General features: G+C 43.7%; 1 protein-coding gene across 13 annotated transcripts in view; it reads right to left on the bottom strand.

The window, feature by feature from the left end:
* LOC116237322 (uncharacterized) overlaps positions 1-24,955 on the bottom strand; it is a 227,617-nt gene that overhangs the window by 35,105 nt on the left and 167,557 nt on the right. The window lies entirely within an intron of this gene.

Here is a 24,955-nt window from a genome sequence, read left to right as displayed (position 1 = left end):
CATTTCTCATGCAGAAGTTAGCCCTTTATACAGATAAATTCCCACTTCTCTCTGGTTTACTTAATTTTCTTTATGCTTCACTTATAAGCAGTCCTGCAACTAATCAGACCAATGCCAAGACATCAGACTTTGTCACATTCCTCAAAACTTGTGCTATTCCCAGGCTGGGCCTGCCATTTGCCTCCTTCAGCCATGACCACAGGGAAGCAGTTGCACCTCCACTTCTGCCAACCTGCAGGAACTGCTCCGTTATCAATAACTGCAGCACTGAAGAGAGTGTCTCCCATACGACAGGCAGCTAGAAATGAGCTGATCCAGCAGGAAAAAAAAGCACGAAGGACTGAATTGCAGGCAAGCTGCAGGTGTTCAGATAATTACAAGAGTTTGGCAAACTGTGGGAACAGCACATGCTCCTAAAACGAGAGCACAGGCTTTAATACTTCCACTGCACATCTGTGCATCAGTGTCTCGCTCCCCCCGCCTCAGCATTTTGAATGTACAGTGGAGCTGTGCAAAGCCTTTGGGTGATGATCCAAACACTCAGCAAAGAGATATATGGTGTGTCAGCCCACTCTGCCCCAGCATGGTCCCCACTGGGCACCTTCAGCTCTTTTTGTTCCACAGGAGATAGAGCATAGCACCCATTTTGTGCCATTTGCAAGCTAGCCCTGGGGGAATAAGGAGACAAGAGAAGAGTTTTCCACTTTCTCTTATGCTTCCCCTTCCATTCATTCATTCATTTTCCCACTGTATTTTCTAATAGTTTCCAGTTTTGTGAGAAGTTCAGTAAAAGAAAAGATTCTCTTCGACTGCAAGGGCCCAGCAGTACAGCAGCATTACACCACCTGTATTTCCCCATCTCCACTGAAGCAGAATTCTCCTGTGCAAGGCAAAGCCACACAGGTTTACCAGCTTTTACTTTTCTGTGCATCCTGTTAACACGTTACAGTTTCCCGCTCATTAATCCTGCAAAGGAGCATTTACAATGTATTTAAAACACTTTTCCTCCTTTACTAGCTCCCTGTGGTGCCGTCCAGTTCCTGATCTGAAGAGCAATCAATAAATAAGCCCTGCCGTCCGCCGGGGTTCCTGGCTGCCCAATTAGAACAGCAACCGTCCACATGCTGTTTTATTGTACGCGGCAGCAGTCGACTTTGGCACAGCTCTCAGTGCCTAACACTGGTTTTACATGTTTGTATTTGAGCAACAAAGCCTAGGAAGGCAGCGGGGCTGTCCTCTGCCAAGTTACATACAAATTCACCGGAGTTTCCGTCGCACAGTGCTTTCGCCAACCGGTTTGCGTGGGGGTTGATGGCAGTGTCATCATTTTAATTGCTTGAAACAGCGAATGGGCGGATTTCTGGCTTGTCAAGGACATTGTATGGGGAAAAAAAAGAGACATTATTAATCTCTCCAAAGCCTAGCTGGTGAGTAGGACCTTAAAGCAGCTGAGCAGTGAACAAAGCGTGCTCGGTGAGCAGGCAGCATGCCACAGCAAGGGGTAAAAATCAGCCTGCAAAATAAGTAATGTTAAAGTGCTGCTCTGCCTCACACAATCTTTAGAAAAAAGGATATATTTTCTTAGGATACCATAAATTCACTTTGTGAACTAGCAGCACTAGCTTGTGCTGAGGCCCGGCCTGTGTCTGGCCAGCAGGAGGCAAGCAGGGAGGAGCGCTGCTTGGCCAGGCCTGCTACAGGACCAGGAAGCTGTAGGGAAGCCATGACCCCTCAGATGGCCTCTGTCTGCCTCTCTCAGCTACAAGGATTCATGCAGCATGGAGTTCACCCCGCAAACATGTTGGCAGAGGAAGGAGGAGGAAGCCCTGAGGGACAGCAGTGTCCCCATTGTGGCTGGGTTTGCTTTGCTGTATTTTCACGTGAGACAAAGCTGACCTCCTAGCCAAACACCAATGCCAGGGCACGACATCCCTGCAGACATTGCAGAGCTCTCTGCCAGGATCCTTTCACACCTCCGTGGGAAGCAGCTGGTGCCAACCCACATCCCAGAAAGGCTCCCAGAGGGTGCACTTGTTTGATTAAGCCTGGCAATTCCTACTGTGATGGACCTCAGCAGATAAGCATTCTGGATGCAGAGGATGCACAGCAAAGGTTGGGCATGGAGTATGCGCTACATCACAGCAGATGTTTGCAGGGTGTGGCCAGCTTTTGTCTTGCTGTCTCTATTAGCAGTGGGGCAAAAGAGATTCCCTAGATTAGTAATGAGGTACTGGTCCTACATGATTTGCCCCAGCACCACTCCACCCCTGCTGCTGCCAGCAAAAGCTGGAAAATAAGCAGAGCTTACACTGCAAACGTGCAGCTCTCCAAACTCATTACCATGAGGTTGGGTTGGGTCCAGAGCCCCAAAACCCTGTGTATCAAAATCTACTCTGAGTTGCTGCAGCACCTAAAAATCTCACAGCAACTGAGCTCAGTGGCAAGGCAAAGGGGCAGCATGGGGCTGGCTGTGATGCTATGCAGGGGATTAATAGTGTTGTGCTGGGAAAGGCTTGGAGTACTGGATTCCTAGCATCTCCCCCATCCCACGCTAAGCCAAAGCTCCTTGCAACTGAATCTTTACTGAACTGAGCCCTAAATAAATCCATCAATCATTCTCCAGTGTGCCCCAGCACACTATCTGTCACTGCCCACTGAGCTGCCATTTCCATTTCCCTTGGTCTCTCCTTCATAGGCTCTTATTGACATTTAATAGTGATCGGTGCAGACAGAGCCACTGCAGGTGGGTGCCCCAGGGGAGCTCAGATCCCTGAAGGCAGCACCCCACAGTGCTGCACACCATCAGGAGCCCATGGCTGCAGGACTGCATGCTGTGCTAATGACCACAACAAATCACTGCTGACGCTCGGCTGCACTGATTTCGCCAAGCTGCTCTGATGTTCCTTGGTGAAACAAGAGGCAGTATTGTCAGCTACAGGGAAACATCAGTCATCTCTAGTCTGCAAATGCCAACCAAAACCCTTTTACCCCATCCCCTGCCTGAAGTGCAGCTGTGAAAGGCAAGATTATTCTGTTCTGCTGGAATCTATGCTGATGAAGGACAAGAAAGAGTGCTGGGATAGAGGTACCTCTGTAAAAAACAAGTCATCGTGTAGGAACACTTCATTCACTACCCATAGGGTGCAGACAACTAGTAGAGAAAATGAAGCCACACGCACAGAAATGATGGCATTTTCTCACCTCTCCTTATAGATGAATTTTAATGAGAGCTATCAGTACAGAGACCTCAAATAGTCAGTCCTGGAGTTCATTCCGAGTCTATGAGTGTTTCCAAGGCAGAAAAGAAAGCACAGCCTTTCACCAGAGAAAGAGAAATACTTGGCCAAACTCCCAGTATTTCACTGGACACAGCAAGGAATAACCTAGAGAGAGATGTTTCATGGCCTTTTTTCTAATGAGGTCAAGCATCATGGTATTTTAACTGGATTAAGGATCTGCAATCACATGCCTGGGCTTTGGTTTTCATCAGCTGCTGTCTGCTCTGCGTGGCTTGAAGCCAAATCGATCATTGCCATACAGGAGCTTCACCTCTTGTGCAATTAGCTCAGAATTTCTGGAACTGCATGGATGGCCTCATCAGTAGGAGGTCTTTACACAAAGCATTCACTGGACCTGGGCCCTGATGGCCCCACCACCTTGGGATACCCAGGGACTTGGTCCTGGCAGCATCCAGTAAGATTTCAATGCCAGCTGCTGAGAAAACATGGAAATCTCCCCCAGAATGAGCTGCTAAGCTATGAAGGCAGATGGTTCCTCATTTCCCTGACCTCTTGAAGGTTTCTCCTCCAGGAGAAGCACAAGGGAAGCACGAAGCCCCAGTATTCAAAAGCAAGACAAGATCACAACCCTGAGCTTTAGTCCAAGGTGGGAAATGGGGGTGAGAGGCATAATCTGAGGAGGGACTTGAAAGAGGCAAGCTGCAAATACCCAGAAAAAATTTAAGCTCCCATTTGTCTGCTGAGTCTGAGAGGGCAGTGACTGCATCTAGAAATCCCTGGGAGAAGCAAACTGGAGAAGGGCACAGATAAAACCACTGATGAAAAGATAATACCCCAGACAAGGTGTGAACCTGCACACCACAGATAGATAGACCTTTGCAGTCCCAAAGTCAGCTCTTGTCTTCTTCCCTCAACCCCACTCCCCCTTCAAAAATGCGTATCCCGGGACTGTGAAATGCAATGCTCTGTGTAGAGTTTTAAGAACTGAAAACAAACCATCTTTCATGGAGGAATGCTGCTTTAAAGGTAAGAGATGACTTGAAAGATGACACTTACTTACTGCCTGCTGAGGAACTCCAAGGGGAACCCTGACCAAGGAACTCACTGCATACCGAAGTGTGCTGAGCTGCTCTCATAGCATCGCCTGTGCAAAACATGTTCCACATCACAGGGTAACCTTAAGGGAAATAGCTTTGAACATCCTGAATTAGACACTGCTATTAGACATTACAAGAGGAGAGATTCTGGCTTTTAATGTTGCTTCCATCCTGGGACTGGTTTGTGCAGGTAGAAAGGAATGTCATTTTTGTTTGCATTACTCACTGAGAAGATATCAGTGCTATCCACTGACAGCATATTTTTTCCTCTCAAGTATGTGTGTCAGCCTTCACTGACTACCAGACAAAACTTCAGACAACATACAGGACACATAGGAAGCATCTGGCCAGCTGCTGCCTGCTAGCTCTCTAGACTGCAAGATCTTGATCAAGTTCTTTTTCATAGGAAAACAAAAATCTGAATTTGAGAGCAAAATGTAATTTTTGATTGAAGAGATCAACCGACTCTACGTATCTATGAGGAAACTCCCTATCTGCACAACTTGGACTCACGCAGGATAAGCTCTGCAGCAGCTATCTTACTGGAAACAAAAGAAAGCAGATCTTCACTCCAGGAAATAAATCCATGTTTGTTCCATAAAAACAGAACAATTGAACAATTTTTAACAGCAGCACAGTTTTAAACACATGACCTGCTGACAGACAACACTGTGGTCACTAACCAGCATTCTTCCCCATACACACTCATGTAAGAAAGAAGGTTGAAACAAAGGTACCAACTGTTCCAAAATCAAAGTGTAGCCACTCATTTCCACAGCACACCAGAGCCAAAAGTTGTGTCTTATTTGACAGCATCAGAAAAAAGAAACTTAGCGAAAAAAGGAAGAAGCCTTACAAAAATGCCAATTTATCAGACTGCCAAGGAATAAAATCTTATCATATATCTTCCATGCACTACATACAGGCTTCTGTAGCCTCTTCCTCCCTTCCTCAGATCTCCAAGCTGTTTGCAAACATAAATGAATTAAACCCCTCACCTCCTATGAAGTAGGTGATTTGTTTTTATTAATACATAAATGAAAGAGGAAATTAATTAAGGAGCAGAAAGAGCAAGAAGCCCAAGATCACACAGCGAGAGCACTTTAATCACTATATTCTGGCCACTTAAGAGTAGCACTTACATGTTAATGCCTTCCTGCTCTCCAGCAAGCTCTTGCAATGAACCATGTTTCCCAGACTCCTCTGGTCCCCGTTAGCTTTGTGGCTTGGTTCCCCTTCAGGGACATGGAGTTTTTCCTTCACGTTCACATCTGCCCCCATGTTTAATTATTATTTATGTTGAATATAAATAGCAAAGGAGATGATCCTAAGATGAATAATGAAAAAGCAACAAGAGACATGAAAACTGCTCGCATCAGCTGCTATCCTACCTGCTTTGGATTAACTACATCTCTGGGTCTCTGCATACCAGAGGAGGAAGGGTGAGTTTTAGGGCCATTGCACAATATGAACTTCCCCAATGTATCACAGTTACCGAATCTCCTATGCCAAATAACTTTGTGCTGATCCACAGTGGAAATTCACAATGTTCAACAGCCCTTGAAATTTCTAATTTGTATGTTCCCACAGAGAAGCAGTGCACTGGGTGAATTTCTGTCCTGTGCTGCAAGTTGGACATGGGATCAGGCAGTCTCTGGAGCTTGACTTCACTCCCTGAAATTTGTGGCACTATTTTAATTATTAAGCAAAGCATAGCTATCTGCTTCTCCATTTGCATCTAGTACTTTTAATGACAAGAAAAGACATCATTTTTAAATGCTAACCCAGTAAGTGGTATTAGGAAAAGAGAGAGCTATTACACGTGCAAATTTCAGAGCAATTAGTCACGGAGGCAGGAGCACAGACACAAGGTTGGCTCCCAAGTCTCTCCTCCCTTCTGCTGCCCTGCTGCGGCCAGCAGTTTGGCACAGACCCAATTGGTGAAGGCAATGTTCATGTGATGGATGAGTTCCCAGCACCCACCATCACGCCAGCAAGCACAGTGTCTATGGTTGGCATCTCTTGAACTCTGCAAAGCTCTGATCCAGGCCACCAGCATGGACCCAGAACATTTTTAGATATAAAGAAACCATTACTTCTCAGAAAGAGCGGTGAGGCATTGGAAAAGGCTGCCCAGGGAAACCCTGGAGTCACCATCCCTGATGTCTTAAAGGAAAGGGGAGATATAGTAATTAGGGATATGGTTTAGTAAGTAATACTGGTGGCAGGTGGATGGTAGGACTAGATGATCTTAGAGGTATTTCCAATCTTTATGATTCTACAGTAAATTTTCTTCCTCTTTTTACCTGCAGCCAACACGACCTGATGAAAAATACCCCTTATGGATAAAACAGAACGTGTATGTAGAAAAGGAACACTAACTGCTAAATCCTCTTTAAGTAAAGATTTCTTTCCCTGATAGTGCTATTCCAGATACATCACCGCGTATTTGCAGTGGAAGATGAAAATACTTCTGGCATTAAAGATAGTGACATTCTTAATTTACCTCATATGTAGGAAGGTGTGTGTGGGAGTAGTGTGAGCATCTCTCAAGAACGTGTCCTATGTAGTTTAATAAAGAAGAGTACACATTTCCCCTAGGATTATTATTATTTTTAATAAACCTCAAAATTGTAATAGAAGATTCTTTGCAAGAGTTGAGAAAAAAATAAACTAAGGGAAAGAAATCTCATTCTGTGTTCCATTTTGTAGGGTTTTTGAGTAGTGTATATATAGAGAGATAAAATTATGAAAAAATGGAATCCAAATTATTCTTTTATAATACTCTTGAGCACTTACTCAAGTCTGGTCTCTTATCTGAATGGCTTCAGATTTTGAATTATTCCCAGTTTTCAACAAGTCTGTGCCTACAGTGGCACTGCGATGGTGTCTATCTGCAATAGAGCCCCAGGATGTGCCTTTGCTCCTCAGAAGGCACCCACACCAGACCCCCAAAAGAAGTACATTTTCCCATGGGTCGAGGAGTACCTGCAAATTGCAGGGAAAAAGCACCAAAGGCACAGATGGTCCAGATATGCACTGGGACACAAGAGCTACAAACCGTCTATTTTCCTCTGGTTGACAATACATTAGCAAACCTATTTTTCTTGCTCATAGATGTTCACATAAGTCCTAAAGATAGTCTGTTATTGTCAACACAAAACGCAGCTCCCTTCCCTAAAACTATCAGGAATGCAGGCAGGCGATGGAGAGTTTGTTTTTCCCTAGTAATGCAATTGTTCATTACTGCCATGGATTAAAATTAAATTGCTAACATAAGGACAAGCAGATGAATCCATGGTTATGATAGCACAGAAAACTGTCAATAGAATGCTTGTATGCTGTATGCTCCTTCAGTATTTAAAGATTTTTATCTCTAGAATAATATAAACTGAAACATTGTGAGGCTCTCACACTATTAAACGAAGCAAGGCTGCTTCTGTTGGTTCCCTTCTGCGTGCCGACTTCAGACAAGCAGCATATAATGTTCTAAAACAAAGTTTCAAGACTGCTTTCTGGGTTTGCCCGCACAGGGAGCCAGCACAATTATTGTTCAAACAGAGAACAGGGCTGTGTTCTTGTGCCTGCAAACCCAACGGCAACGTTGGCAAAATACTGATAAAAATGCTAGAATTGTTTACCAACTCTAATCAAAATAAGCCCATTCCAAACCCTGGCTCACAGCATCTTTGCAGCAGGGGCAATGTCAATTTTTGGTGACAGGAAAAAGAAAAAAAAAAAGCAACTCCAGCTTTGACACATTTAGCAATATAACAGCAATTTAGGAGGTCAAAGGAATTGAGTAATTTCCAATTCCATGCAAGAACATAAAGGTAATTGAGCAACAAACCACTGTTTCAGAATGAGACGCATTCATGCATTCTTTCAAGACACTATATGAAGATAACCTTTGCTCTGAAAATACCTTTTCTCTTCCCATGGCAGTAGGATGCTGAGATTGCAATGAAACTGCTGAATTCATCTGAATCCCACTGCCCCATGCCTTCTGAATCCCATGCCTTCTGAATCCCATGTCATCTGAATCCCATGCCCCCAGGCCATGAGCTGGTGCTGACCACTCCGACTCCATCCTGGAAAAGGTCCTTTTACAAACCCCACTCAGCTTGTATCAGCATCCTCCTCCGTTTTCCTACAGAGCTGGTGAAAAGTCAATTTGCAAAATACGTATTTTCACACTTGCTCTGAAGTAGTTTCACCACCAAGCCCTGTGTGCACGGAAACAGTGACTGACAGAGGTTACGGTGACAATCACTTTGAACCAGCTGATGGAGAAGCTCTTTTGATGGAAATGACACACATGCTGATAACTTCCTTTCTTCTTAGGCACCACTTTTCAGGGGATTATTCACTGTGCTCCCCAGAGATGCACTTTCCTCATGGGACCGCCGGTCAGTACAGCCACTCGGCAGTCCCTGAGAGAGAACTACCACGAGGGCAGGATTAAAGCCTGTGAAGCTGCATGAAATCAGCCTCTCAAGTCTCTGAACTCAGTGCAGAGCCCGTATCGCACGCGCAGCAAACGGCCCTGCTAGCCCTTAGGCTCTCTCAGGAGATCAGAAAGGAAACCAGGGCTTTGTTCTAGCAAAGGCATCAAGGGCTTCAGAAGTCACAATACCAAAGAGCTCTGCAGGCACAGGCCAGAGTGCAGCATTTTGTTATCCAGTCTCACCTTGTTGGAAACATGCTGTTGGCTTCTAAGGAAAAAGGATAGGGATTAGGTTTATTTCTGTAGACTCACTTCTTGATTTTCTTTACTTTCTGGTCAACTGTCGAGGCTCATACTTTTATGTATCCCCACCTGAAAAATACTAATCTAAAATCATACGGGCAAAAAATAACACTCCTTGTCGGAATCTCAAGGGCACATAAAATGAAGAAATAATTCTGGACAATTTCTGCTCTTTCTGAAATGAAAAAAGTAAGTAGAAGTATCAAAGTGACATCTCCATCAATTTAGAATTAGGGAATCGACTTTTCTTGTCTCGAGTCAGAAAACTGCAAAAAAATTTCTGACAACCTCAGTTTAGAAAACTGCCATAGGGAGAGCTTCACTCCTCAGCGCAGCCTTTTAATGTATAAGAAACAGTATATTATACAAACTAATATGCCTGCTGAGTTATGCTCTATTTTACATTATTCATGCCTCACCTTTCCTTTCTCTTCTTTCACTAATTGAGCTCCTGTCTTCGTTATTTGTACAACAGTGTCCCAGGGGATCCTCTTGTTCTCTTCATAAAAATATAACTTAAGTGAGCCCATGAAACAATTACATCTTTGTATTATCGTGTATTAATAGATGTGCTGTAACTGCGTAGCTGGATCATTTAAATATACTGGAGAAGATGTGGAGTACGTAAGAAAGCTTATGTGGTGTTTATAGTCTTCCCACATATTTTGCCAAAACTGCATTGCTCCAAGTCCTGTGACATACTAAACAAAAACAAATTTGAGCACAAGCAACGGCAAGCCTCTAGAGCCTACGCACAGCAGGGAAACACAAGTGTTGTTTATCATAAATAATGCGATGGAGATCTTTACAAAAAGTCTCTTTCCTATAGGATTTGGGTGTTCCTGAGAGGAGCCACCCATCAGGATGCAGTGCTCCCTGCAGGAGGGCCGGAATGCTGATGCTCTGCCATTGCACTTGACAAACCTCCACCATCTGCCACAGGCAGCTATGTGGAAGCTCAGCCATATCATGCAAGTGCTGACAAGTAGAGGAAACAGCATAGAACTGATTGTGTGAGATAGAATTTACTGGCTCAGGAATTTACATCCTGATCACAATTAGCCATGCGTTTATCCCATTTTTCATACTTCACCTCCATGCTTGATGTTTACAAGAGGTCTGGTCATCAGCCCCCTGCCCAGCAGGCTGTTGCTCCCACCAATAGGTGGGCTCCTAGAATGGAATCATAGAATTACTGAGGTTGGAAAATACCTCTAAGATCACCAAGTCCAACATCTCCACAGTTCCTGACCACCTCCAGACACAGTGACTCCACCATTCCCTAGACAACCTGTTCCAATACCTCCTGCTGCACAGCAAAGCACCACCAGGTGCAAAGGGTCCCTCAGAGGGGCCATGTGCCATCACTCCCATGTGCCATCAGAAGCAACACAGGTGCCCTGCTCATTCCAGTTTCCTCTGCACCCACCTTAATCTGATGCTTTAGTAACAAATGAAGGCAAAGAGATGTGATCACAGTGACATGCGACAGGGTTTCACTGTACAAAGTACGCTGCTTACAGCTCCTACCGCTTAATTTTAAACTAACAATCCGAGATGCAGCAGCATCTCAAGCAAATAGTCAGAAAACAACTTTAAGCTAATTCTCCACCTCGGCAGATCTGCAGGGAATGCACTTTGGTTTTCTGCTAGCACTGCAAGTGGGTCACAGACCCACACTATGCCATAGCAGAGCTGGCCCAGCCTGGGCTGTTTCTTGGCCATATATCCCCCAAATATCCTCTGTAAGACACAGTTCTGCAGCACGTTCCTCAAGCTGTGCTCATTGCAAATGAACACTTTGGTTCCTAAGTATCTCTTTACATATTTTCACATCTGACCTGCATGTGAAGCTGTATTATACCTGCCACTGTAAGGAAAGGAATATACATAATATATACACACACACATACATGCACACTGTCCTGTTTTTTCTAATGTCTGTCAGATCACTACATTATAACAGAGAGGCTATTACAGGCAGGTTCAGTTAGCTGTGCATCATTTCACACCTTCATTACACTCTTTACCAGGAAAATGGATTGCTTTTGAGCCTCTCTCCATCCTCATTAAACTTCCACTCTTGTGAGGTGTCAGAATTGTAAAATGCCTAATATGGCCAGCTAATTATAACACTGCTCCCTGCTATAGCCTCTTCAATTACACATATTTCCACTGGCTGAAGCAGCCAAGCTCCCACTTTGGGTTACTCAGACCAAGACTAACAAGGAGACCGGGGGTGTTCAGCAGACAGAGGACAACATGCCCACACAGAACCTGGGAGAAAATGAGAAAGATCCCAGCTGCAGGACACAGCATTCCTCAGGACATGCAACAGGCAGTCTATGCTTAGGCAAGGGTGAAAGATGGAGGTGCCCTACTGCTTTCAATATCCTTTGGTAGCACTGGGAGTTGGTAGTCAGGCCCTAGAAACCTCATTAAGGAAGCCCTCCTTGGAGCTGCTCAGAGTAGTAGCAGTACTTATCAGAACAAGAACTGGCAGAAATTAGCCTAAAATCATATAAATAACACATAATTTCTGCTTTGAGCTGCCTGATAGCTATGAGTTGATTCTCTCCTTGAGCATCACATACAGTAAGATCTGTGCAAACATCTGCTTGTGGCAGGCCTGGGGATCAAACACTGGAAGCCTCCTTCTAGTTTGACTATGCCATTCCTCCCACCTTCTGCAGCCATGGAAAGCAAAGAGGAGACCAAGCAAAAGTCTACAACTCTCACAGAGAGCAAACTGCACCTATATCCCTCAAACAGTACAGTATTGTGCAGCCAACATGAAGCTTACTAGCACAAGCATTTTGGCAGTGGAGAAGCCTGATGGTTCTTCAGCCATGGCTGGATGAGGATGAGCTCTGATCACCCAACCTGACTCCCAGAACTGAGCCATTCTACCAGGTCCCATTAAGGCTGACGCCAACCTACTCAAAGAAGCCTTGATATAAAGTTTCTCAAAGGAGCAAATCCACTGGGACTCAAAGAATTTCTAAGGATAAACCACCCTCCTTCATCACATCTCCCAACAAAAAGGACATTACTGTTTTGGCTCTTCTCTCTCATTACAAAAACAAAGCAATTGAGGATTTTTCCAAGTGATACCTTGCTGAACAAATATTTCATTTTTAGCAGAAAACATTTTCCAGCGTATTTACAAAGAAAGCATTCTTGCTGTAACAGAACACCATGTTCAGGCAGAGACGTCCCAGGCACAACTGAGAAAGCCATCTCCTTGATAAGGGATCAGAAGATCAAAGTCGTGTTTTATTAGTTATATAAAAAGTATATTTAGCTCTCCGTTGAAAGTAAAAATTTGCATTTAAATAGAAAGATTAATAACTGTAATACACAGAGCCCACACTGAATAATTTTTTGTAACATAAAATAATTCATATTGTTTTATATAAACTGTGCACCTTAAGTCAAACCACAAAAAATGATAATCGTAATATATTATGGAACAATTTTAATATAATACAGCTTTGTTACATTATTATTCTCCATTGTAAATAATGCATGTCTGGAGGTTTGGGAAAGACTGGATTTAAAATACTTATCTCTGAAAATTCAATAGGGCATGTGCTTTTTGGTGTGTTTACACTATGCATAAGTTTCCCTTATTAAAATTAAAATAAATAAATAAATAAATCTATTGGGAGGATAGGAACCAACATCCCTCCTGCCACAAGGGCAAGCCCAGAAGTGATGCCAGTGGAAAGCTTAGTGATTTTTTTTTTTTTTTTTAGAAAGAAATCTTTTCTTCTAGAATATGCAGATCTGGATTCAGACAAGTATTTTGAAATGTTATTGAACAGTTGTGTTGTCCAAGTCAGACATACATACATACCTATATGGACAAAAATTTTGTCATTCTCTTAGCATTTGGGGGACACCATTTGAAATCTAATTTTAAAGCAAAATTACTTACAACTGTATCTTTTAAAAACTGACTTTGTATCACCCTTTTCCATTTTGTTTTTACCAAGCTCATTAAAAAAAAAAAGAGATATTAGATACTGATGATTCAGACAATATTAAAAACAACAACAACAACAACAAACAAAACAAAAAAAACCAAAAAACCCAAACCTTTAGGATCCTTTAGGATCAACTTGAATCATTTCCCTTCCACGTGTGTGCAATTTGTGTTAGTAATGGGTTATGTGCTGGGAAGCCCAGCTGGAAGTAGGGGTTGTATGCCCCTATGGGGCATACTGTAGGGGTTGTCATGCCCCTATGGGGTATCCTCACATAAGGGCTACAGTACCTGTGGGGCTATGATATCTTCCTGCAATGCCCTTGCCTTCCTCTCCTGCATTAGCAGGAAATATAAGAGTTGGTTGTCCCACTTTGCAATATTCAGTTTATTGCTGCTTCTTGATAAAGAAGCACTCCTTCCCCAGAAAAACATTTCAGTGAGAGAAGGATCAAGAGGGAGTTGCCAGGTGTTCCCCCAGCATCACACAGATAAAAGAAGAAAGCCAACTCCTTACCCTTCTCAGAGCCACCAGCACCACTAATTGCCATTCCAAAATTCAGCTCAGGCTCCTCACACTGCTCATTTACTCTCCATCCCTCTTGCTGCCTTCCATTTCATTCTGCAAGCACCAAGCAATAGGCACAGACAAAATCACACCACGGTTCAGAAGAGCCTCTGTTGGTGTTCAGCAGTGAGCAGAGTGCTCCTTGACACGAGGATAATCAGGAGAAGATGGTAGATGCTCAAAAACCTGGCGTGTGTCCATTAGGGAGCACAGCTCCCTCTTTCAGCTGTAATGCATCTGGATTGTGGAGGTAGCCTGCCTACCATCAGGAAAGTATTTGGAGCATCCCCACCATGCCTAGGGACCATCCAGGTTGTACTGGAGCTGAGCTAAAAGACAAATCACCCACACACAGTGGCAACTTTCTAGATCAACCTCTTCACAAGCAAAAAGAGCAATCATCAAGGAGAAACAGAAACCCCTCAGACTTGGGCCCTTTAGGTTTAATGAATCACAGGACTGCACCATCACCACCACTCAGACTCAGAAAGGAGGGGATGAGAGGCTGGATTACAGCACTTCCATAGGACGGGTCTAAAAGTGGGAAGACCCCTCTGCTTTCCATGGCCACCTCTCTGCAAGGTCAGAAAAGCAATTCCTGCCTTTGGGAACCATCACACTTTCCAGGAGTTTTCAGAGAATCACAGAATGGCCAGGGTTGGAAGGGACCTCAAGGATCATGAATCTCCAACCCCCTGCCACATGCAGGGCCACCAACCTCCCCATTTCATACTAGACCAGGCTGCCCAGGGCCCCATCCAATCTGGCCTTGAACACCTCCAGGGATGGGGCATCCACAACCTCTCTGGGCAGCTGTTCCAGCACCTCACCACTCTCTCTGTAAAGAATTTCTCCCTGATGTCCAACCTAAATCTCCCTCCCTCAACTTAAAACCATTTCGCCTCGTCCTGCAGTTACCAACCCTTTCAAAGAGTTGATACCCCTCCCCTCTGTAGGCTCCCTTTAGGTATCAAAATGCTGCAATGAGGTCACCCCGCAGCCTTCTTTTCTCCAGGCTGAACAAGCCCACCTCCCTCAGCCTGTCTTCATAGGGGAGGTGCTCCAGTCCCCTGATCATCTCCGTGGCCCTCCTCTGGACCTCTCCAACAGCTCCCTGTCTTTCTTGTACTGGAGGCTCCACACTTGGACGCAGTATTCCAGATGGGGTCTCACAAGAGCAGAGTAGAGGGGAACAGAAATCTGTTTTGCAGAAATCCGTGGTCTCATCACTTTTATTTTACTATTTCAGGGGGCAAAGCTTGATCAAGTATTTTCTGCTTAAAACTGCAACAAATGCAAATAAGTTTTGCAAAGACAATTTTCTTGCACACAGTGTCAGTTAGCATTACAATATGGTGACGTATATTTCTTAACTGCTCAATGTAACTTCTAGAGCTTCTGAATGCAAATACCTCGCATCAAGAAGAAGGATAAGACCACGTGATTTTTTTATCTCAGTTACACATTCACATATCACACATCCAGAGTTAACAAGTGACTCTCTTGTGTAAAGCAGTTTTCTACTTTCCGTGCATTCAAAATAGCAACTATGAAAATTCTTGTCTATTATACAGTAAGATAGTTTGCTGCCCTTATTTCTGTGACCATGCGTGTTGTACAAGCAGAGGACAGATTCTTTTATGCTATCATTCTGCTGTCTGAAAATCTTATTCTACGATCTCTCCTTTTTCATTGCCTTTTTCAGATGTTTAATGAAGCGGTGCATGGATATGAGATGCCCCTGTTATTTCTTCTGCCCAGTCTCTATCGTTTTCAATCTCAGAACTATTGAATAAATGGAAATCAAGTCACCAGCCCTGTTTTGCACTTCCTCGGCAGAGCTCCCACTGGAGTTGATGAGAAATGTGCATAAGGTACACACAGGAGGCTCAAGTCTTCCTTTTCTACATTGTCTGCATGGAAGAATGGAAAACGAATATTTTCATTCATAGGCATCATCTACTTTTTAACCAAATACTGCCATTTCGAAAGCATGCTTTCTAAATGAACCATTACATTCACATTCCATCACGGCCACTCTTTCACCCAGTTGTCCCCAACCCCCTTGAGGCCTCATGTTAATACTAGAAGAAGCCCACATCATCAATATGGATGAGAGGGAATGGCCATAATTTGTGCCAGGGAAGGTTCAGCTTGGATATTAGGAAAATCTTCTCCAAAAGAGTGGTTAGGCACTGAAACAGGCTGCCCAGGGAAGCAGTAGTATCATCATCCCTGGACGTGTTCAAGAAATGTGGACATGTGGTACAAACATGGTTTAGTGGGCAATATTAGTGGTCTAGTTGGACTAAATGATGTCAGTGGTCTTTTACAACCTTAATGATTCTGTGATTGTATGGTATGCCACACACTGCTGCGCACAAGTGTGGATTTGCCCAAGCAAGCTGTGCAGAACTCTGATTTCTTACCACCTCCAGTTAAGAGTAGCACCACTGATCTTTTCTTTCCACACGACCATCTCAGATGTCAGCAACAATAAGACTTCAATGCTGAAGGTCGGTCACATCAACCTTGTCCATTTTCTACTTGTGTACAAGTTCACACACATCCTTCCTCTCTCACCAGGATCACGCTCAGCCCACTGGTTTTCAAGAGCATACATTAGAGGGAATTTTAATGAGCTGAACTCATGCTGAACTTCCTTCTTTAGCTGCTATTTCAGTGATTTGTTGACTCTCTAAGGCTCATTCAGGACTTTTTTTTAGCCTTGACGCTGTAGATAGACACGGATTTTACGTGCCAACTCTTCTGTATTTTTGGCACTCTTCTCATCGCATAGCAGGTCAGCGAAAAACAAGTTCAAGCAAGAGAGGATGCTTCCTGCATGTATCTGTGCTGCCTCAAAGTAGTCTAAACTAATACCTCCCTCTCTTCCCCATTAGCAGCGAAGCAATGGCTGAGGATGCTCTAACAGCCACACAGAATCTTAATAAGATCTGCTTACATTGATATTGTGCATTTCAGGCCGGCTGGCTCAGTTTCCTTAGCCACAGCCTCACAAAGAAGCTGAATGCACTGGTTTATTTGTGGGTTTTTAAATTGTTTTAGCATTGTCTCTGATTTTTGTATCAGCCATCTGCAAAGTGTAATCTTCTATGGCACATGTTGTAATTTCTCTATTATTATCTGATGGGAGAGAAAACTAGAGTTAAGGGAGATTAAGGTCAGCACACTCTCCACATCCAATCACTGTATAATCCATTGCGCTATCGCTGTGGAAGATTATCAGCCTTGATAGGACCCATTCTTTGAGCCATTCAGTTCTGCTGAGGCCCACTTCTCTTACAGAATGCTCTTTCTGCTCAACCTAAATGGAGAGAAATCACACAGATTTTCTGCTACATCCCATCACAGCACCCTGGAACGAAGCAGAGGGAGAAAGGTTCTCCTGGTCAGGAAGGTGCTACTAGGTAGGATCAGCCCTCCCAAGACAGAAGATGCTTCTTGTGAATCTGTGCTGTTAAATGGTCCAAAGAATTATTGCTGACATAAAGTAGAGCATGCCTGGGACAGGGCTGACTCTGTTCCCTGCTGTCCTCTCCCTACAGAGACATGCAACTTCCCACAAAATGCTCTACCAAACCAAAATAACTAATGGATAATCTCCTATTGCATCATCTCTCTACCAAGAGCAGACACACTTCATCATCTCCCAAAGTTTGGTAAGGCTGGGCCACACACTGCTTGTAAGCATCACCACATTTAACTGGTTAATAGCCCCATGCCTCTCTGTGGATAGAGCAGAGGCAGCACCGAGTTGACACTGGGCTCTGTCACACTCTGCACAGGTTAAATGCACCCAGAGAGGCAGTGAGGATGGAAAACAGTACTCTCCCACTGCTGCGGCCCCACTGTAAAATATATGCAAAACCCATTAGGACAGCCACACTGCAAGAGCAATCAGAACAACCCAGATCTCAGGATAACTTCCCTCTGCTTGCAATTAATGTATGAAGGTAGAAGTGTTTTCAAATTACTTTAATTCACAGTTTCTTATCCATTCCCAACAAGTTAATGACTGTTGCTCCTCCAGAAGCCGTCTCTTAGCAACACGGGCTCATCATCTGAAGAACCACATCCCTCCCAGTGCCACGCTGGAAGTTCCTATCAGATAGCAAAGGCAAGATGGAAAAGCTGACAGTGACCCAGGGCAGGCAGCATTCAGCTCCAGGAAACTGCTGTCAATTATCACATTGTGTGCATGTGAATGGGGGATCTTCCGCTCAGGGCCAGGAGGGGATGGAGAAAAAGGCATCCTCTCTTTCCCACAGAAAGATCAAGTGTGGGCACCAAGAGCAAGGGCTTCAATGCACTCTCCAGGATCTGTTCCTCCCAGTTCCTGCAGCCCCACCACAAGCAATAGCTGCAGATCAAGCACTGGTAAAGCGCTATCAAAAAGCTCACAGTTTGGTTATGTGGGTCAAAGCAGGTCTCCATTTTGTTCATGGAGTTTTCAAGGACTTGCAAATTACCTGTGTCACACCTGACCCCTTAGAAGCCCATTCTCCACAGATGCTTTCAGTAGATTTCCAACTCTTTCTGGTTTACAGTGACACGAGACTGAAGCCCTCACTGTTTATCGGTCCCTCAGTCTCTGCCTGGCTGTACAATTCACTAGAGGCAGGAGGGGAAACCCCAAATCCAACAGATCTGTAGTTGAGCAAACAAGCAATCAAAGCTGATCATACAATAATTAAGGTTGAAAACGACCACTAAGATCATCCAGTACAACCATCAACCCATCATCACCATGTCCACTATATCATGTCATCAAAAATACACAGTATCAACAAGCTATCATCAGAGAGTGTGGGGACCAACAAAAATCTCACAGAGGGGAAAACATTAAGCAAATAATCCAAATCCATTTTAAAAAAAATCAAAACATTTCACTTCAATATCTTCCACATGAAACTTGCAGCTTTTTCTCTTCAAAACAGTTTTGGTGTGTAACTCAGTTTTAAAAAAGAAAAAAATAATAGGTTTCCATTTTAACAGTGTCACATCACCTAGGAAAGAAGCCATAAGACCTTTTTTGTTTATTCCTATGTGATTCAGAAATCGCAGCCATGGGACTCTATTTGTTAATGGGAGAGATGGGACCCATCTGATAAAATGGGCCAAGGAGCAGCCAGCAGTGGCTTTCTAGGGCCAAATACTGAAGCCCACAACAATGGGAGAACTGTAAAAGGAGGGAGCAGGGCCAGGGAGGCCCCAAGGAAGAACTGCTGCAAATGCAAGCTTCTGAGTTATATTAAAATCAACTAAAACCACACATAACATTTTGCTGTGCTGCTTTTCTGGGCAATAAATGACTGTAGCTGCTGTGGGGAAAGCAAATGAGTGTGATGGGAGGGGAGCCTGGCAGCAAAACAGCGTAAAGAGGCTTTCCCCATCACAAGATAAGTCTGGAAAAAGGTTCTCACCAGTGGGAAAGCTCTGCTCTTTGCTTTAGGGTGCCCCGAGGATAAGCAACCTTCACTAATCTTATAGCACATCCCCACTCACAAAGCTGAGAAGAAGCAGTCAAGGCCATGAGGTACCCAGACACAAGGGAATGTGAGTGGGGTGAGCACCAGCATGGTCCCCAGCACAGGTTTTCCCCACAGCATACCCTAACAGAGAGGAACTGACCTGGACCCAACTGAGCAGCATGTTTGCTCTGGGGTTAGAACTCTTCCTGGTGCCCAGTCACCTTCCAGCCAGGGTAAAGTCTTCGTTCTGATGCACTTTTAATTTTTTTGCTTATGGCTTCAGTATTGCTGTATCATATATAACCATACTTTCATGCTTGGGTAGCAGCAGTAATAGATCAGCAAGATTTCTTGCACCTATCTCAGGAGGAAAAGTTTTATTAAATCATTAAATAAAATCATCATGTAGTCTGCCTTTATGAAATTAAAAAAAAAAAAGTCAGCTGTAGAATTGATACACGCAAGTGGGAAAGTGTTGTGAGCACAGCACAGCATCTGAGTTAGGGGCTGTGCATCAAGGAGAGAATAGAGTGCGTGAATTTGAGAAAAAGAAAAAAAGTGAAAAAAAGATCCTATTGAATTAAGCCTTTTCTCACCTCTAACAAGGCTCTAGAAACAGCACTAATCAATCCAAATGACATTTTCTTGTGGAGATCTATTATGTTCCTCAAAGATCATATGGCTTTATATGTTATAATTTGGTTCTGAATTATGGCCTACATCAATTATAATTGAGCACTGCTTCCCACTGTACAATCAGACTGTGAAGAGAACAGAAAGGCAGTGGACATTAGAGGATTACTATCAGAACCACCTAATTTAATTAAGAAAGAGATTTATTAAAATGGTAACATTAACAGGTGTTTTATGAGACTAATAATTAATAAGGTTTCTGTAGAACATTTGTAAGAGAAATAGACAATATGCAGTGCCAGCAGAACCTCCCTGTAATGGGATAACAATAAAGCATTAAGAACTGTATATCAGATATTATGATAATAATCTGATACTGTAAATTACGGTTTGAAGAGGATTAAATGCCATTAGTGCAAATTAGTATTTATATAAGCTGCAGCGGGTCTTTATACAGCAGCCAGAGGGAAGGTGGGCTCCCAGGGGAGGAGTGGGAAACCTCCCTGGTTGCCAGCAAAGCCACAGCTCCAAGATCCTTCACCAGGAACCCAATGACTTGTTTTTGCCCAAGCTGCCTTCTAGGGGAAGGAGGAAGCTGCAGTCCTCGACAGAGTGATGGAAGAGGTTATTAGCAATGGGAATTTTTTTTCAAGGCCAGTACTTTAATGAGCTCCTAAATAATGACTTTATCTTAGAGGCCCACTCAGTATTCATTCAGTATCAATCGAACCAACACAAATCCAGAGCTGTGGATCAGAAGCAGCTCCCAGCTGTGGGACGTTGTAGACCGAGGGCTGAGCCACCTTTTGTCACTTGTAGTCTGCATCTGGCATTGACAGCGAGCACAGTGTGTGCACAGCCATTGAAATGGTCACTTGGTGTCAACGTGGGCTGCCTTCACATCTGCCATAAATGGCACTGAGCAGTTTTGGGCCACGTGCACATTAATCCAAGTTCAGTTTTTGTGGCTGTTTTGGGCAAATCGCAACCTGGGTAATTTTGATCGAACTTGCCCTGGGTTTTGTTTTCAAGTTTTGGACATGAACACTGCAGATTTATGCTTCCTCCAACATGAAATACCAGCTGCCAGACCTCTCAGCAGGCTGCTCCCATTACCATCTCCCAGGCCAGACAGGGACCCTAGGCCATGGCTTCTTTATGGTTTGGGGATGTGTATGAGAGCAGATTAACTTGTCTTGACAGAGAAACCAGTTAGCATCCAGCCTCTGGAGCCCCCATACATCTTCTTACCAGTTTTATTTCATTTTTAGCCACTTCCTTCATTTGTGCTTCCCCAGTCACAAAGCCTCGCGGGCAGCAGAAGCTGAGCAATGTCTCTCATCAGCACAGCACTGCAGGCTCTGGAGGTTCACAACACATAACACAATTTCAACCCACTCCCCACAGGCAGGCCAGGATTTCCAGGCCCTTCAGGGAGCTTAACACTCAGCTCCCACCTCACTGACAGGCTCTGTGCTTCCAAACCTCATGAGATCCTCTGCAAGGAGCACACATTTTGCAATTATTAATTACCAAACTCCTAGCAATTCACAGGAGTGCTCTTTTTCATGTGTTTTACACTGCGTATCACACAGGGTCTGCATGTGAGCAAACATCAGGACCCTCCCCTAGACAAAAAACCCTGCTTCCATGTACAAACCAAATACTCATGCTTGCTTTTGAGATCTTCAGGCTGCACCTAGCAGAGCCAGCAGCAAGAGACCTGTTGACTTCATAGACAGGTAGAGGGCTGACAGAAATACAGAGGATTTATTTCAAAGGGTAAAAGGTGCAGAGTGTATTCTCTCCCTGCAAGGGAAATATCCTCTGGGCCAGTTAGAACCAAATGGTTGCAAAAACAAAGCCTGCTTTCTTCTCTTGCTATTTAAATCACTTCCATGTGATGCCACTGTCAGTCACTGAGTTTTAATATTACCACAGCAGCATTACAGGAGAATGAGTGCTGAATCAATAAAAAATTAAGGAAATACGGTTTTTATTACACAGTGATATTTGGAATTGATCCCTTAGGCTTTCCAGTCGCCTCAGCTTTGCTTTATACGCCAGTGGATGGAGTGTTGTGTGAAGTAGTTTGAACGCAGGAACCAATCAGTTGTAATCTAATTTTAAATGGACCACAAGCAAACTGCAAAAATAAAGACAGGCAGGGGCATCATGTTGACAGATGCGCCCATGGTACATCGTATCTCTGCTCTGCCTAACTAGGAAAAATACTCTCTTAGATTGTTTTATCTATGTATAATGCCAATAACAAGAACAATAGGGGGGAAACTTGGTTTCTGCAGGGCCATGAAGAATAAATTTATAGAAAAAATGTGAAAAGGGAAAATAATATAATCTCTTCCCAGCTTCGTTGTCAAATGCTAAATTAACGGCCAATAAGCACATTAAAAGCACAGAATAAGCAGCGTGGATGTCTCACTTGTTCAAGCCAGTGAAGATTTCTCTGAAGCCAAAATCTGATTGTTCCACTGACTCCTCAGGCAAAGGGGTATGACTGCCTCGAGGAATCACCACCAGCTCCCACAGTTGACCAATACCTACATGCTTAAACCAGCGCCCACCACTCCACAGAGAAGATTTTTAAATCACAGGCAATCAAGAAAATGGTCAATGCAGCACTGAGGTACATAGCTTATTGGGCATGGTGGTGATGAGTTGATGGTTGGACTTGATGATCATCTTAGTGCTCTTTTCCAACCTTAATGATTCTGTGATTCATGGCTCCTATTGCTGTGAGAAAGGAGCAGAGCTAATCCAGCTGTGTTCCACATGCCCCAACCCATCTCCTCCAGGCAGCAGTACCCCAGGTCTCAGCTCACCACATTTTGGTATTTGAAGCTTCAGGCTCTGCTCGTTCCTCTGGAGCAGCTGATGGGCTACTAAGGAAGACCTCCCAACATCAGAAAGCAGCTAGGCATCTCAGTGTCTTCCAGACCACCTTCCTTTCCTAGTCTTCTACTGAACATGCATCTTTCACATCTGTATCAATACACCCATAGCCATAGTTCCTGTTCTTTTCTGACTCAAACTGCTGTGTTAGCCTCCTGAACACAAAGAAAACAGAATTATAGACTTGTCTATAAATTTAAGACCCAGTTAGCATAGGCTACCACAGTGCATTAAGAGTCATCACCCTGACAGCCCTCCAGACCCGCTAAAATACACCTCCCATAATATGCTGAAGGAGTTACATTACCACAGGGGCCCAACTTTGGGAAATGCTTTAGAAGCTGGGATTTTCTAACCAAAAAATATAGCAGTTGCATGAGGGTGGTTCAGCAGTCAATCTCCCTGGGTGAAAAAATAGATAAAAAGAACAAATCGCCAACCTAAATATTCATCACAGCTTCACAACCACATTTCATTCTTTTTGTGCAGATAAAATCTCAACCGTTAACGTTGACTGCTGGTGCTCTGAAAAAAGAGACCCAACAAAACATCAACCCACAATGCTACTGAGGCAAATAAAGTGTGAGCAAATAATATCTGGGAGGTACAAATAAATAAATAAATAAAAGCCTACAATCATGAAAGAAAGCTTCTTCTGTTAAAAAGGAAAATACACGCAGTTTAATGAGAGCTGTAAAAACAATTTAAAAATTCAATCACAAAGGGAAAAATAGCAGCTCTGATCTCAAAAAGCATAAATCAGCAACAAGGGAGAGCAGACTATTTCAAAAAGGAACCAAAAGGAATCAATGGAAGTTCTATGACTTGTAGAATAATAAAAATATGGAAATTTAATATAATAGCATGACATTAAATCCTAGCAAGTTTGCAGATTTCATATTAGATAAGGATGGAAAAATTGTCAAACACCATGCAGAAAATGCAGAAAGAACCAGCAAACATTTTTGTTCCGTATTTAAAAAGATGGAAATATTGCTCATCTTCTATGGTGGCATAGCAATGCTTTGTGTTTCAACATAAACAGAAAATTTTTAAACAAACGTTAAATGTAAACATTTAAGCACAGGATTAAGTAATTTGCTCTCCCAGCTATTGCAACAACCAAGATCCCTCCAAAATAGCAGCTTTCCTTTTGAGTCATATGAAATCCCAGTAAGCCACAGGAAATACAGGACTGTACTGGTACAGAGAAGGGTTAAGAGGAGTGGCTTTAAACTAAAAGAGGGGAGATACAGGTTAGATGTTAGGGAGAAATTCTGTACTCAGAGGGTGGTGAGGCAGTGGCACAGCTGCCCAGAGCTGTGGGTGCCCATCCCTGGAGGTGCTCAAGGCCATGGATGGGGCCCTGGGCAGCCTGAGCTGGTGGGGGGCAGCCTTGCCCGTAGCAAGGAGGTTTGAAATGGATGATCTTTAAGGTCCCTCCAATCTAAGACACTCTGTAAGTCTATGAAGAGTTCACAACATGACCCTGTCTTGTTGGCTGATGCTGATTCTGGGCAAAACCATGAAATGGAGGTCATGGCAGATGACTGCTCTACCACTGCTCCTGTCCCCTGCCGCACCCAGGCAGGACTCTCACCCAGCCCCTTCCCAGATCAATAGAAGGCATCACTGCACTGTTTCCTGGCTTTGAAAGCTCTTTGTTGTCACTGCCTTTGATTTCCCTGCTCTCCAGCAATCCTTGGAGGATGTGATTTGTTAAATGGATCCTACTTGAGAGCTTGTGAATACATTCTGATTGAATTTGATTATCACATATACACCTCTAAGTACTTGGGCTGGCCAAGAATATAAATACAATTATTAGTAGTAACAAATATTAAGCAAAGCTGCGCTGATTCACTATAAAAACTCTCCTGAAGCCTCAGCCAAACAACTGCTTTCACTCTGCTTTCCTGCCTACTGTTTGTGCAGCCAATGCTCTTCAGGGGAAAAGCAGCATCTCCCTCCCTCAGAGTTTGACTTTCTGTACGTTTGCCCTCTTGCTTAAGTTATTCCAGCCCATCTGCAGGCATAGCTAATCCTCTCGTTAGCTAGCAACTGGTAGCTCAGCTCTGCTTCACTGTGCTTAGCATTATACAGATCAGCCAAGTATTGATGTAGCATTGCTGAGGAGAATCTAGATTGTTTTTTTCCTCATGTTCCTCCTCTTTTGAAACTTAAGATCCACTCTGGAAATAATTTCAAGGCCTGCTGAGCACTGCCACTGGGGGAATGTGAGGGGCTTTCAACATTAAGACTAAAAGAAGTT

The sequence above is a fragment of the Phasianus colchicus genome, chromosome 11 (genome assembly GCF_987193195.1).
Source record: "Phasianus colchicus chromosome 11, bPhaCol1.hap1.1, whole genome shotgun sequence".
NCBI lineage: Eukaryota > Metazoa > Chordata > Aves > Galliformes > Phasianidae > Phasianus > Phasianus colchicus.
Note: the sequence above shows the minus strand (reverse complement) of the source record. Positions and strands in the feature narration are given on the sequence as shown.